Here is a 5,598-nt window from a genome sequence, read left to right on the forward strand (position 1 = left end):
AAATTTTCTATTCTGCAGCCAATCGCCTATGTCCGACAATGTCGTTGTCGGATGTATGTAATCTTAGTCTAATACAGTTTATTTGGTGGCATTCTTCCACAAAGGATAAATAAAAACAAAAAATACAATATTAAAATTACATCTAAACAAATCACAAAATCGCATCACAATAAATTACATCACAGAAAAGTAAAACGTATCAGTAAGTTTTTCATTGCTTATCTTTGTTAGCAATTTTTTCTAAAAGACCTAATAATCGGTCTTGTCTTATCAAAGTATCTTCGTGCATTTTCCTTCTTTCTTCTTTATTTTCCTGCACAATTGTAATAAGTTTTTCTAATGCAGTCTCTTCATTTACTTTTTGACCTAAATAAAAAAGAAAACAAAAATTGTCATATTATAAACAATTAAATTTGTGAAATCTTTTAATTTTGACTATAAATGATTCTCACGCTTTCGAGGTTTTTCAGAAATACAAAGAGATGGTGATCTTGGACCTGGAGAGCTGTTGCTGTTGCTGGACGAAGGACCAGGAGACGGCAGTATACTATCAGAAGTATCCAAAGTTAGAACTGACTTGACCCATGGTTTGTGCCCAAACATTTCATCCATAAGCTGCGAAATACCAGCTCATAATCCTATTCACACACACTTTATTCTAAATTTTACAATAAATAAATAGTAAAGTTATTTTACCTCGAAGTACGACCAAGTACATCTATTGTTACCACTTTTATTGTTATGATCTTTGATATTTTTGTATGTCTTTCGTAAACCGTTAAATTTGCTTTTACATTGCAATCCTGTAATATTGTAGGATTGTTCCTGCAATTTTTGAGAAATTATTTCCCAAAACTTTTTTACAGATACTTTCCCTGTATTCAATAGGTATTCATGCTGCTTATATTCTGCCAATAACAATCTAACAGCTTCGTCAATCCATCTAAATCCATCTAAAAGTAAATGTTACATTGTATAAAATTTCATTCATCAAAACTTAACGTGACATATATACGGAAACATAAAGTACTTACCATTAGAGGCTTCACCGACATTGGCCGTTTCTTCTTCCATGCTATTATTATTATTCTCTTCTGCTTTTGCTTTTTCAAACAATTGCGTGGTATATGTTAAATCTGAAAAAATAAAAAAAATACCAACAATTTGCAAACAAATAACCTATAAATATATTCCAAATTAGAAAGATACTAATAATATGATACCAATAATACCCAATAAGATACTAATAATACCCAATATATATTCATAATTTAATATTTACCTGTTGAAGCACGAGCAAATTCATTTTCAGTGAGGTTAAACACATATGTGACACCTGTTCCCTCATCAATAAGCTGTAATTCCGGCATTTTTAATAAATTTTTACACCTATCACGGCCACACTTTTAATATTTCCCGCTAATGTCCGAAATGCTTCCGATAACCTACTTCTTGAGGTGAGGCGTTTGTAGCACGGTGGAAGCGAAAACAGTGACGTCATTGATGACGTGTAAGATTTGCCGAGAGCGCTCTGAAGCGCCATGTGGACCATCCATAGCGCTGCTACGAATGCTCTGTAGCGTTTGAAGCAACAACTGGACCGCACCCTATGCCTCTCTCTCGAATTGCTATTTCCCTTGTTCGCAGTCACAATTTTCTGACTTGATACTATCAATTGTGCCCGAAGAGCCGCTATTCACGTTTTCACAAATAACGTTTGATGGTCTGCGTTCAACAATGAATTCATCATCTACTTCCTTCGCCTCGGGTTACGATCAGTTGCCACTTGCCACTCTCCATCATTGCCTTGGCCTTGCCTCATATAGTAAATCTTGTAATATCACTCTCCAATAGTTGCATCAATCTTGGATATTTTCCTTCGCTCTGGAAGCGCGCTATAGTTCACCCACTTTCCAAAATCAAGTCACCATCCTCTCCTTCCGACACGAGACCTATTGCTAATTTGTGCGAACTTTCCAAGTTGTTTGAGAAAATTTTGCATAGACAAATAGTGGACTTTATCAACACCAATCATATTCTTGATGATCGACAGTCAGGCTTCTGTAAGGGTTACTCCACCCAGTCTGCCCTTTTAAGAATATTCCATGACATTAAGAGCGGCCTTCACGTGGGCGAGGTTCTAATTCTGGTCCTTTTTGACTTTAGCAAGGATTTCGATACGGTCTCGCATCTTTTATTGCTGACCAAACTCAGGAAACTGGGGTTATCCGATCTAGCCCTGAAATTGATCTTCTCTTACCTCACGGGTCGCTCTCAAGCGGTTGTCGATCTCGAGGGTAGTTTCTCAGATTGTCTACCTGTCACTTCTGGTGTTCCGCAAGGATTCGTTTTGGGTCCTCTCCTTTTCTTCCTCTTTATTAACGATATTAGCGCTTTTCTTAGATTTACTGAGCATATGATATTTTCCGACGATACACAAATTTATCGCAGGTGTCTCGTCAGTCAATTGAATGCTGCCTTGCAGCTTGTGGCACATGATGTGGGTGTCATATTCGAATTTGCCGCATCTAATGGGTTGTCTCTCAATCTTGGTAAATCCAAGGTTTTAATACTCGGCAGCAGGCGGTATGTTCGACAGATAAATCTTAAAGACTTACCCCTTATTTCCGTTAATGGCACCTCCATTCCGTTCGTTGCCGAGACACGTAACTTGGGTGTTATCATGAACTCCGACCTATCTTGGGATAGCCACGTCTCTCACATTTCTAAGAGGGTACATTTTACGCTGCACAAGCTAAAATTTTATAAAAACTCCCTATCACTTGAGCTTTGTGTAAAACTGGTGACCGCTTTGATTTGGCTTCTGCTGGACTACTGTTCACTCATGTACAATGATGTCACCGATGAGCTCAACACCAAACTTCAACGACTTATTAATTGTACAATTCGGTTTATTTATAATCTTAGACGTGACGAACACATCACGCCTTATCGACACCGATTAGGGTGGTTGTCTGTAAAAAATAGACGCCTTTACTTTCTCGGCATCAAAATGTTCAAGATATTCCATGGCATGTCTCCTAGTTATGTCTCTGAAATTTTTACTAAACCAGATCCCTCAATTGTCGCGGCTAGTACAACCGCATACTTTTCACCTTCCTAATCATAGAACTGAGACCTACCACAGGTCTTTCCATCTCGCGGGAAGTTATTTTTGGGACTCGCTTCCTACTGATGTAGTGTCGTCATCGTCCGTCGCCGATTTTAAGAGCAAGCTCCACAACCATCTCTCCTCGCTCGAGCTGAGTTTGGTTCAAGGTTCTACAGTGTGCCCTCCTGCTCAATCATAGTTTGTTAAATGGTGCCATGTCATTGCATATATTTAGTTATTGACTTTGCTAGGCTTATTCTAGTCTTAAGTGGTAGGTCTTAGTTCTTTTGCTTAAATTTTCGCGATTATTTTTTAGTTTGCGTACATACCTAGTCGCTGACCTTGCAAAGTTTAAACAAGTTTAAATCAATTATGTGTTTTTCTGTTATAATTTTTGCGAATTGTTTCCTGATTGCGATCTCACTAACTGGTTGTATGCATTGCTTTTTTGCGGCATCTTTTGCGTAGGACGAGTAGCATGTTCTAATATTCTCTTTCTATATATCTCCCTCGTCTTTTGCTGGGGATGCATCACCGGCTCTTCATCATCATTACCATTGCGCTGCGCCCTAGTTCTTAGTTCATATGCACTTTTTAGTTTTTTTTAGTACTTGCTTCTTATCATATTCTATTTTCATTGTACATATTATTATTTAAGTTGAGCAAATTCGTAGTTCACGGCGTATATTATTCAATTCGGCTACATGTTATTACGTTAAAGTTATACTTTACATTCTATTAATTGTTTTATGCTGGATTATTGTTGCTTGCCTTACGAGAGAGAGTAGGAACATGCTTGCGGTCGCTGCCATATGCATTTCACCTGCTTGCTAACCAAGGTTTTTATTTACTGCTAATTGCACATCGGTAGCGATTACACTGCGTCTCGCATCTGTTTCTAGCTTTTAATTATTGTTCTTCATATCTTTGTTTATATATTTGTTTTTGTCTCGTTTATACATTTATACATTTGTTAATTCACAAATAGCCTAAAGTCTTGACTATGGCTTAAATAAAATCAATAAAATCAAATCAAATCAAATCAAATCAAATTTCTCTTTACTGCCCTCGCTTTGTCATGCAAAGTTCCCAACAGACTTCCAACCTTGTCTCCATTCCGTCGCCGAGCACGCCATCTACTCCGCCTTTCTCCATGCAGCGTGCCAACTCGCCCGCTCACCGCTTCCTTAACGCTCCTGGCACCTCTCCGTTTCTATCATGCCGAATCGCCTTCATCCCTCCTTTCACATCTCTCTCTGCCCTCTTCCTTCTTTGCTCCATTATAACCTTGTTTTCTCGGTGTCTCCCGTTTCTCCGCTTCCATTCCTTATCATCTTTTGTCACCTCCCAGAACTTTCCGCCTCTCCTCTATGTCCTCAGTTTCCTTTTCTACGCAGTTGCGTACCAATCACGCCATCAGGCGGAAAGGAAAGAGCGCGGACTGTGAAGAGTGTCCGCAAGCGTAATGGTCGTGCGAGGAATGTGCGAGAAAGTTTTTGTACAAGCGACATATCAAAAGGTAAAGATAAATCTAGTGACGAGCCCCCACGTAAAAGATCTATTCGAAACGCGTCAAGTAGAACATTATTAAATTTCTTCGAACTGGATTTCGGCAACGCGAGTACACGACCCTGGCGGAAAAAAAACTACGAGAAAGTATGTCATTCCGACAACAAATTATAACTGTCTACAATAAAGTATCCGACAACTCACTCATATTTTAACAAGTTCTAGTTTTTTTGTAGAAAATTTATACAACTATCTAAAATGAGCTACAACCTTATACGAGAAAAAAAATAGTTAGTTGCAGTTTCTCATTTAAATTATAAGTATATTTATGCTAGTTTCTACGACATAGTTCGGACATAAATGGGAAACAAAAAGATGGACGGAGTCATTTATTGTAACTTTTTATAGATAAGTTTCTAAAAAAAATACGACTTTTAACAATTGTTTTTGATTTTGAAAAAAAAATGGAAACAAGTAAGGCAAGATATTTGTAAATTTTTATAGAAGCTACAACTTTGTACAACTTACAGCAACATTTTAAAACTTTATTGAACTTACAAGAGCTAATCAGAGGACGCAGTTTTTCATAACTCCTTATAAATACTACAAGATTGTACCAGAAATTATGAATTTTTACAATTACTAGCCTCCACCAAAAATTTACTACTTGGAGGCATTCACAGTTGTAGACAGATATATAGATATACTTTATTTCACTCCCCTTCCGGGGTTGAAAAGGCGTTTTTTCAGGAAAACGTTCCCAAAAACTTCTACAATCTTTTTATCACCTCCTCTTATCCACACGCATGGCGTATTATAGGGACGTACCCAACCCTTTACAATCTTATAATCTCATCCTAACAAAAACCTGGCCATTGGGCGACCTCACATACTATTTCCTTTCCCCCCTCCCTCTTCTTATCCCTCGGCCATCCTCTTCGACTTCCGTCCTTTTATTCCTTCTGCCTTTTACTTCG

The sequence above is a fragment of the Temnothorax curvispinosus genome, unplaced genomic scaffold (genome assembly GCF_003070985.1).
Source record: "Temnothorax curvispinosus isolate PA1 unplaced genomic scaffold, ASM307098v1 QBEX01017577.1, whole genome shotgun sequence".
NCBI classification, from domain to species: domain Eukaryota; kingdom Metazoa; phylum Arthropoda; class Insecta; order Hymenoptera; family Formicidae; genus Temnothorax; species Temnothorax curvispinosus.